Below are 11,080 nucleotides of genomic sequence, written 5' to 3'. Positions count from 1 at the left end.
TGCTGGATGTAAGCCTTGGTTTTCAAAGCCAGATGCTTGGGGGCTCTTTTCTCCAGTGCAGGTCCCAAGGTTTGGGTTTCCTGTTGTGGGTTCGAACCCTTCACGCTTCAGGGATCTGCTCTGTGTTTATGAGACTCTTCCTGCTTGGGGTCACTGTACTGGGAGTGGGGTTTTGGTGAGACTGTCTCTGCCTCAGGTAGCTGTCTCAGTGTGGCCTTTTTATCCTTTGTTGTGGAGGAGCTGTTCCGCTAGTTTTCTTGTCTTCTTCAGAGAGAACTGTTCTATAATTAGCTGTAGATTTGGTGTGTCCATAGGAGGAGGTGAGTTCAGGGTCTTCTTATGCTGCCATTTTGAACTACTCCCTTTTTCCACATGGGCATTTTATTTTTTTAAATTTTTTTTTCAACGTTTTTTTATTTATTTTTGGGACAGAGAGAGACAGAGTATGAACGGGGGAGGGGCAGAGAGAGAGGGAGACACAGAATCGGAAACAGGCTCCAGGCTCCGAGCCATCAGCCCAGAGCCTGACGCGGGGCTCGAACTCACGGACCGCGAGATCGTGACCTGGCTGAAGTCGGACGCTTAACCGACTGCGCCACCCAGGCGCCCCCCACATGGGCATTTTAAAACTCAGTTCGAATACATTTGAATGAGAAGGCAAAGTACATTAGGTGTGGCATTTCTTGAACTAACCAAGGGAAGTCTAAAGATGGCATTTACTCTAGCATTTTGGAAATTATTAAAAGTCCAGAAAGAATGAGCAGCTTATTTCTCAGCTAGCAGGCATGAGGGAGAGCATAGGTGAGGTTGACTGATTTGAAAATCTGTTCACCTGTGTTAGAACAAATGAAAATAATTTTAGCTGTTAATTTTAGTCAGTTGAGTCCAGAATAAATGGTAAAGGTTGATAAAGGGCATGACAAAACAATGTTATTTTTTTCATAGTGAGTACTTGTAGGTGGGTATTTTAAAGAGTTTTGTACTATAAAAGAAAATCTTGCTATAGTTTTTAAAAATGGAGGTTTCCCTATGTCCATTAAAATTATTTTTGTTTATGGTCTTCCCATTATAAATTAGAAGGGACCACAAATTCATTATGTCTTTGTGTTAGTCTTCAGGCAGCTATGATGGAAATACCACAGCCTGGGTGGCTTTTAAGCAACAGACGTTTGTTTCTCCCAGTTCTGGAGGCTGAGAAGTCCAAGATTAAAGCCCCGGCAGATTCAGTTTTGATGAAAGCCTACTTTTTAGATGGCTGTCTACTCACCATCTTTTCCCATGGCAGAAGAGGGGGCAGTTTCTGGGGTCCTTTTTATAAGGGCACTTAACCCTGTTCATGAGAGCTCTACCCTCATGCCCTAATCATCTCCTAAAGGCCCCACCTGCAAATACCCTCACTTTGGGGGCTAAGTTTCAACATATGAATTGGTGGGGGGGGGACCCAAACACTTAGAGTCATGGGTCTAGAAATAAGTTACACATCTATAATGGTTTATGCTTTTAAAATGCTTTTATACCTATCTCATTTTACTCTGCCTAATGGGGCCAGGATTATTATCTCAATTTCCTAGGTGAAGACATTGAAATACAGACACTTTCTCAAGACTCCGCTTGTCAGAGACAGAAAGTGGGACTAGACGCACAGTTTTCTTTTTTCACAGCACTTGGCCACAGCAGTTACTTTTGCTCTTTCACTCACACTGACATGAATAGGTTAGTACCAAAATCCTTTCAGACAGATGAGAAGTAATTAGGTCTGAGCCTCCTCAAACAAGATACCCATCTATGAAAAGATGGATGTTGTAAGACCATGAAGATGGCAATCTTAAAAAAAAAAATCTCAGCAAAGAGTAGTGTTGTGACTAGCAATGGAAAGGAAGCTGTGGGAATTGCACAGATTCCAGGATGCTGTTAGACCAGGCTGCTGGTCCGCTTTCCAAGTGGGGAGGACGGTAATGTGGTTTGTGGGTTTCGTTTGTGCATTGCACATACCTTAAGCCCCTAAGTGGTTCTTGAGCTCCTGGGTCAGGGTCCCCAGAGTCCCTGCTCAAGGCTCACACTACTTTAACCCCCAGGACACAATTCACTTACAATCACATTGTAACATTTTAAAATCCTTGGTGTTTCTGCAAGACTTGGTGTTTCTGGGTAATAGTAACTCTTATTCACAGTCTGATTGTTTTTATTGGGGAATATTTTGCCTCATTTGGCTTCCTGCTGCCTGCATGCCCACCTTTTTACCTTTGGAAGTTCCAGATACGGTGTCTGTGTAGGATTTGAGGGGGACAGGTGGATGGAAACAGTTTTAATTTTTATTTCATGGCTTTGCAAGTGAAATAGCTAAATGAGGGAAGGGCTGACATTCTTGGTTATGGTGTGTTGGAGGATTGTGGATTTCAATTATCCGTGCTCATGCTGTCCCCCAGGACTACACATTATCAGCAGCTGGCTACAAATGAAATACCGAATAAATCTTGAGTTGAAGTTGCCTAGTGTTTCCAGGATTGCAGGAAAGATCTTGGACAGGCGGCGGAGCCTGGGGCTATCAGCTGCGTGTGGGCCTCCCATTCGGAACCCCTTCTCCCACTTTAATAAGAACCCTGACACTTAAGGGACTGAACTGGCGGTGGCATCCATTTATCGATTTTATAGAATGGCTCTAGGTAACTACAGAGCCATAATCCGAATCCTATACTGGGATGGGTCCCCAGGCTCATTAGTTGATGACAAAATAGGAGAAGTCTTTGACACACACAGATTCATTAGAGATAGCTGGGTGGATTTATATCTGGGAGGTCACCCTTGGAAACTTGATGAATTTCTGTGGGTGGATAGCAATGCAAATAGGCAAGAATGAAGCTTCATATTTAATCTGCATCTGCTCCAAGAATGTTTTGATATAGTACCACTTATCTCAAATCCTGATTGAAAAGGAAAATAGTGTGTTGTTGTTGTCTCTCTGAAATGGATTAAAAATAGGGGAATCAGAAGGTGGGATAAAGGACATACAAAAATTTATAAAGGTAGACCCTAACAAATGGAATTTATTATTCTGTTAAAAGCAGAAATGTCACATGTTTATACAACAGATGTTATTATACATAATGTTAATGCCCCTCTGGTTACTCCTAACCCTTGCTGCTTACCACTGCGGTTTTGATGGGGTGCTAGTGCAGGGAAATAGAATGAAAATTTCTAAGAGTGGCGATGCCTGGATGGCTCAGTCGGTTAAGCGTCTGACTCTTGATCTCACAGTTGTAAGTTCAAGCCCCGCATTGGGCTCAGTGCTGGGTATGGAGCTTACTTAAAAAGAAAAAGAAAAAGAAAAAAAGAAATAGTCTAAGAGTATATGTTTTCAACAACATGAAGGACACAGATCAGTGTTTCTCAACCTTTTTTCATGATCATTCCTGTAAGGAGGAAGTTAAACTCATTTTACCTGATTGCTAACGATAGAAACAAAATACTAAAAAATAAGATTTGGGGTGTTGGTGGGGCAGGAACAGACCGTGGAAGGCCACAAACCACTGTAATATCTAAGATTGTTTTTCATCCTCTCTGAGAGCCAGTTTTCTTCCCCTTGTGGGCGATCCTGCCCTTGTTGAAAACGCATGATATAGATTTGTGACACCAATTTATGAATTGTCTCTTTGTGGATATTGTTCCCATCGCCCACGTTAGTAACCTCCAACAGGAGGGCAGTAATGTCATTTAAGTTCTTGCTATATGTAGATATTTCCCAGGCATTGTTTAATTTAATTCTCACAACAACCCTGAGGTTGAGAGGTTCAGCGACTTTCCCACACTTACATAAGTGGCTTGAACCTAAGCCTTTCTGATGCCAGAGACCTTGATCTTTCTAACATTTAATTTTTTTAAGGGTACATTGGGAGGAGTGTCTCTGTAGAAAGGAGAGCTGTTTATTTCTTTAGTTGATTTTGGAGTCTCTGGATTGCATATTGGCTACTCTTGAGTAGGGTAGAAAAGACAAATTTGATTGGAACTAAATTTTGTCGCTCTCTTCTCCACTCCCGTGGTTTGAAATGTGTTCCTTACTGTCACATGGAAGTAACCTCAGCTTCCTGCTATGCACAGAGATCCTAGGAACATCAGGGAATTGCACACACTGGATATGGTTAAGAGTATTATATTCTTTTTTTATAGCATAGAAGTACATTTACACAAGCCATTAAAGATAGAATTTGCTTAATGTTTGGGAGAGTCTCTTATTGTTTTCGATTCACATTTTTGTATTGCCTGTCAATTGCATCTAGGTTTCCATCAGCTGCCAAACTCAGTTCTCAAGTGATGAATGCGAAGCCTAGGGATGTCTGACGCTGGCCGGAATTGGATTCCCTGATAAACATGACCTAATAGGAAGCCCTCTGAAGTGCTATAGCAGGGCCTTGTGTTGCTACCAAAGATGTGCTCGTGGAGAAATATGCCTCTCGAGGTTCTGGAATAGATGGACGTTGAGTGATAGCATGACAACTAAGAGAAGTTTATTCTATCACAGGTAGCCGATAACGGATGTCTTTTTGCTACCTGATTGCTTTGGGTATTAAAACCACCAGGAACACTCTCTTCCCCATCCCCCTTATCCTCACCTCTGCATGATAAACAGGTAATTATTGACACCAAAAATTGATAGGAAAGTATTTTTTCTGCTGTCTCTTTTCAACCTATCCTTCCCTGACAGCTATGCAGAAACACTCTATGGATCAGTGATGTGATCTGTTTAAAAAATATGTATATATATATATATTATATTTTTAACATAGATTTTGTAGCTCTTGTACTAACCTCTACATAGATCCATGGTTCTTAATTTTACCAAATATCGACCTCATACTGCGGAGTTTGAAGTGGACAATAGATGTCAGAGAACGTTAGGCAAGCAGCAGAGCAAGGATCCTTCGCACAGGCTTAAAGAAAGTGAAAAATAAACAGCTTTTGAGCATGCAGTGCCTGAGAAGCAGCTATGCACGTAAAACCAAGCCAGGATCCTTCTACTTAGCTCAGGAGAGAATACATCAGGCTGTACTGCATGCCGGTGTGGACAGTGTGGAAGTGTATGTACGTGGATGTAGAAGCCTAGCCATTTTGTATCTGGACTCCAGCCTTTATATTTAAAGTAAATTATGTCCATGCATTTGTATGTGTAGATTTCCCACCTGAGCTCTTATCCCCTTTAACACATCCTCCCCCAACCCTTTCTTTCTCCCCAGGTGGCAGTGGTGTGAGTAAACCAAATTAGGAATACGAGGTCGCAGAACACTGAGTAACTGATTGATAGGCGCTCCTCTCATTTTAGAGATGCAGAAATTGAGGTCCCCAGAAGCCACACAAACTGGAACTCAGATTGCCCGACTGGAACTGGCATGTCACATTGTCTGTCTGCCACGATTGTTCCTGATTCTTTGCTTCTTAGAGAAAGAGAGAATGCAAAACTATGTTGGCAGCTTCATCTGGTGGCCAGAGAACCGTTCTGGTTCAGGGTTAAACTTCAAGGAGAATAAAGAGTGGGGAAAATTGGCTCCCCAGAGCTTGGCATTTTTTACATGATAATGCACTGGTTAGAAAATGGACTCTGGGGCACCTGGGTGGCTCAGTCGGTTAAGCGTCTGACTCTTGATTTCAGTTCAGGTCCTGATCTCATCGTTCATGAGTTCGAGCCCCACGTCAGGCTCTGGGCTGACACTGCGGAGCCTGGTTGTGATTCTCTCTCTCTGTCCCTCTCTTTCTGCCCCTCCCGTGCTCTCTCTTTCTCAAAACAAATAAAAATAACCTTAAAAAATGGACTCAAAGAAAATGAACATTTTTCTTGCAAACTATGTTTATAATAAGGTTTTTAGAGAATATTATAGAAAACGTACACCATACTTTTCCCCAAACACAAAATCCCAGTGAAATGTGACATTTGGTTTCCAGGATGTCAAAAATCAACCCATCTTGATGTAGAAAGTGAGGAGTCATTGTGTGTGTGTGGCGAGAGCTTGCTGGTGGCAGGTGGTTGATCTGGGTTCTGACTTGTTTTTCACGCTCTGTGACCTTGGTCAAGTCAAATCACTTCTCTGGATTTTGAGATCTTTTTCTGCAAAATAAGGGAATTGAACTACATGATTCCTAAAGCAACTCACTGCTTTATACATCTCTGCAAATGGGAAGACAGATGGTTTGTAGCCTTATAATGTTTACATGGTTTAACACCACTAGTTTCTAGCTTCTGCAGTGTCGGTGTAAAAGTTTTCTGATTTACGATAGGTAGTTTTGTACACCAAGTTCATTTAATAGATAATAAAGTGTCCTTGGATGACGGGCAGTAGGTACAATACATACAATTGTATCAAAACTTATGGTTTGTGTATTAGATAAGGCAGATCTGCTGATATTCGTGGTGTCACCAAGTGAGTGATTTATAAAGTCAGTGTGCCCCGTTGAAACATCTCCGCCTTTTCCAGGGATTTTACCTTATTGAATACTTGGGTTCCGCTGAGGGTGAATCTTGCCAGGTATTGTCTTTTCAGTGTTAATATTTGCAGCGCAGCATGGTTCCCACAGGTAGGAATGATTGTCTGATATTGTTAGCATGACCCCTGTGATCTCATGTAGGCCTCTGTGATGATAATGATTTTGATTTGAAAAGACAGTTGTGTTTGGCTGGCAACCTCCCCACTCGATTTTTTCCATGTACAGTTCTTTGTCTGGCTCCTTGGAAGCCATGCAATACAGTGTGTGTAGCTGGAATGCCTTCTGCTCCTTGCATCCAGGTTTTTGACTGTGTCTTTGCATTGTCAGGGGGAGAACCAGGGAGTTAATATGCTGCGTTGTGTAAAGGAATAAAAGCACAAATTATTTCTGCAATCAAACATCATCGGAAGGGGTTTATTACAAATTGTAACAGAGAGGAAAGCGGACACTGAAAGGAGATCTTTATCTTGCTTGGCTTTTTGTTTCAGTGCTTTGCTGAGATTCATCAGCCTTTAATGAAGAAGGAAAAAGAAGACGTCTCCAATCCAATGCATCTGAATTTTATCTGGTTACTAAGAGTCTGTCTACCTGCCCATGCCCACGCTTTTTTTTTCTTTGCCTGACTAGCTCAAGGACAAGGAGATTTCTCTTTTTCTCCTTTTAAGATATGCTCTAAGGGAACCTGGACACATTTAAGAGAGTGCAGTTCAGCTCCATTCATCTGTGTTCTTTCGAAAGAAGGGAGGAGTCTGTATTCATCTATCTAATCACAATTGGCCTGTCTGTCCATTTGCTTGTGAGTCACCTTTGCAGGTGCTGGAATGTTGGTGTTTAAGGAGGGTGCTGTTTCCAGAGTTGGAAACCTCCGTGCTCCCACCACTTTTAGGTTTCCTACCAGAATGCTGTTGGCTTTCAGCTATAGGTTTCGGTCAGGATGCTCTTGGGATCTGCATAGAATTTTCTTGAGAGTCCCTGTCGAATGATTACAAACTGTACATTCTGGACATCTTAGCGATGCTTTGGGAGTGAAGAGACTTCCCAATCGCAATCCCAAGAGTCCATGGCACACGTCTATGAAAATGGCCCTGTGACAACCAGATGAATGTATGTTGAGAGCCATTGAGGCCAAGTGCCAGGAAAGTAGAAGGCACTGCCCTGTGGAAGAGAGCCAGGAATTCTAAAGGACACTATTCCTTTGAGCAGGAAGGATCTGGAAAACGATTTTCTTCGTGTTTCCATTTGAGTAGGTGTTGGGCATGTGCTGATGCCAAACAGTGTCCTGTGACCGGCTCGCTTCCATCCCGGCTGCCCTGGAGGGCCACATCTTCAGGTCTGGGGGCAGTGCTGAGGGAGGACGACCAGAAGCCCTGCTCATTAGTGCTTTGTTGTTTGATTATGAGATAGACCATAATTCTTCCAAAGGTACAGTGGGAATGGGTGATCTCTGTGATCCCATGTGGAAGGAACACAGTCCTGGGTATCTTCGGCAGGAATGGCTTAGTGTGCTGCCTTCTTAGCCTGCTCTGGAAGGAACACAGTGTTGTCGGCATTCCATTTGCATAGTTGCTGGAATCTTGGGGCTGGAGGAGCTCACAGGTCATCTACTCCGCCCCCCCACCCCCATCTGATGCCCCAGCTGCTTCTACAACCAAGTTGTCATCCTTGCCTATGCGTGATGCTCTCAGACACAAGGGTCTCAGAAGCCATTCCATATATCGAGTTGAGATTTTCTTGCCAATTGTTCCCATCCGTCGGTGCTGGCGGGGCTTCTTGGACCTGCACAAAAGATGTCCAATTGTTCTGCAGAATGCCAGGCTGTCAGAGCTTTGTGTGACACCCCACTCCCACTCTTTCTAGTCTGGTTCGAGTCCTTTCCATTGACGTGCCTTCTAATGAAGTAGAGAAGAAGCAGAGGCGAATGAAAGGGTGCCTTCGGGGTAACAGGAGGAGGGTGTTCCTTTCCCTGCCAGGCAGAGTGTGACTGGTTCACCTGAATCAGAAAAAGGGGTGGGATGAGGGGGTCATACAGCCACTCCTCCAATGACATGGTTTTGATTTTTTTCTCTCTCTTTTGGTCCTTCTGACAGAAATAAGCTTTAGTTCTTCCATCTGCTCTTAACAATATTCAGATATGGTCTCACTCGTATTGATCATCTCCTTCCTCTTTATACTCTACTTTGATTCAACAATGCAGCCCAAGACCCCACACGTGGCCACATGTCTTCCAAATTCCTTTACTGCGTGCGCTTGGGAAGGTAAGTTCTGCTGACCCGAGACAGGACCTTAAATTTATTCCTATGTAATTTCATCTGGTTGGAAATCGCATCACTATAGCATGTCGAGATCTCTTTGTCCTGGCCAGATTGACACACAGTCAGCCAGCAAATCTTTAGTGCCTCCAGCTTCACGCATGAGCGTCTCTTGCTTCTTTCTGATGGACCATAATTACCAAATTCAGAGACTTTCCCTGTTACCTAATACAGATTGGTTTCCTGTACTGACATGGGCTTCCGTGGGCAGCCCTGTACACATGGGCTGTAATCATTGGGAAGTGCTGTGCTTAGTCTCCCTCTCTTTTGTCTTTTATTTTTTTATTATTTTTTTTAACTTTTTTGGTACTCTCAGATTTCCCTAGCAGAGAACTGGTGTGACCTAGAATGGCATTTGTAGCCAACCCTGTTCAGTCAGGTTAGCGAGAGAGAAATTAGCTAAACACCACTGCTCTGCGAACGGCATCTCCAAATGCCACATCAGCAGAAAGAAAAGTATTGACGTCCACGGAGCCTGGGGAATGGGGGGACCAGGATAACTTGGTGGTTGCTGGGCAAAATGCACCCCCTCCAAGCACTGTTCCTAGACAGAGATAGAGAATCACTGGTAACGGTGGCCATCTCCTGCTGTCTGTGTTGCGACAACTTTCTTGCCTCTATCCCGATTTCCGCATCAGGCCGAGCAATGCTCCAGTTGCTGGCTTAATGACCAAATTGTCTCCACAGCTAATCAGGATCATCAGACTCTCGTTTCAGCTTTCAATTATATTATATCCCTCGAACAAGTGACGTGAGACGAGCTTGGCACAAGAATCCTACTAAGGCCGTTCTGAAGTCTTCTTTATTGGGTGTCCCTAGAGAATGAGATCTTCCACTTGAGTGAAACGAACAGATAGTGGAAATGTTTTGCTTCCAAGGACGAGATGTGCCATTTTGGTCCCTAAGTGGTAGAGCAGAGGTCAGCCGTCCTGTTTCCTTTCTTTCTATGATACATAAGCTAAGAATGGATTTTACATTTTCATCTGGATGAAAAAAGTTGAAAGAAGACTGTTTTGTGTCATGTAAAAATTGTATTAAATTCAGATTTCAGTGTCCATATATAAAAGGATTATTGAACACAAGCCACATCTGTTTATTTAGGTGTTGCTTGTGCTGCTTTCCTGAAATAAAAACAAGAGTAGTTGGAGTAGAGATTGTATGGCCCACAAAACCTAAAAATATTTATCATCTGGACCTTTACAGGAAAAGCTTGCCAAGGCCTGGTCTAGAGCATCGTTTTTGTAAAGAACTCTTCATTTTGTGTCTCTTAATCTGTTGGGGGCTGGGAAAATAAACTTCTTAGGAATAACGTCTTTAATAGGAGTCTCTTGGTATCTGAATGTGGACTCAAGGAAAGCACTGTGGAGAGTTTTGAAACTGCTAAATAAGATATCCACTTCTATATATAAAATCACGGTCTTGGAGTTGGAAGGAATATTTCAAGAAGCTCAATGAAGTTGCTGGGCTGGGCGTTTCTGGATTCTTTATATGCAGACTTAATAGCCTCTTAATAGAGGGTTGTACAGTAACTTTTGATATCCAAGGCACTTTAAAGGATTGACTCCTTCTTCTGAGTAGATCTCAGGGTTGGTCGATTAGTCACATTCATTCTACAGAATTCTTGTACACTTCTGGTGTGCCAGCCAGTAAGTGTGGGGACCTTTCCTAGAGCTGTTTCTAGATGTGAAATTTTAGGAGGCTTCTATCTCAGTTTCTTTGCAATTAACCTGATGCTAAGTTATGTTGTTCTTTTCTTGGCTTATGGCTAGTTGGCTGTCTCATATACAGAGAGAAATTGGAAATTTGAAATATCAACTCCCTGTTTTACATATATATATATATATATATATATATATATATATATATATAATTTTTGGATTAAGCTGAAGTGACTTTTTAAAATTTTAAATTTTTTCAATTTTAAGTAGGCTCCACACCCAATGTGGGGCTTGAACTCATGGCCCTGAGGTTAAGAGTGGCATGCCCTATGAACTGAGCCAGCCAGGCACTCCTAAATTGACTTTTAATTGGGAGAATGGCCCTGAGATTTCTTTATATAATTTTTATTCTCAGGATTAGATTAATCAGCGATTGAAACTCATCCTTTAAATCGGTCTCCATATATTTTTAACTGTATTTATGTTTATCTCTATGTGTATAAAATACACAATTATACACATATAAAATTATACGTATTATAATTATGTGTGTGTGTGTGTATATATATACTGTATAATTTATATTTATTCTGTATAATTTATATTTATTTCCCCCCCAGGAACTGGGTTTAAACCCTAGAG

The sequence above is a fragment of the Lynx canadensis genome, chromosome X (assembly GCF_007474595.2).
Source record: "Lynx canadensis isolate LIC74 chromosome X, mLynCan4.pri.v2, whole genome shotgun sequence".
Lineage (NCBI taxonomy): Eukaryota > Metazoa > Chordata > Mammalia > Carnivora > Felidae > Lynx > Lynx canadensis.
Note: the sequence above shows the minus strand (reverse complement) of the source record.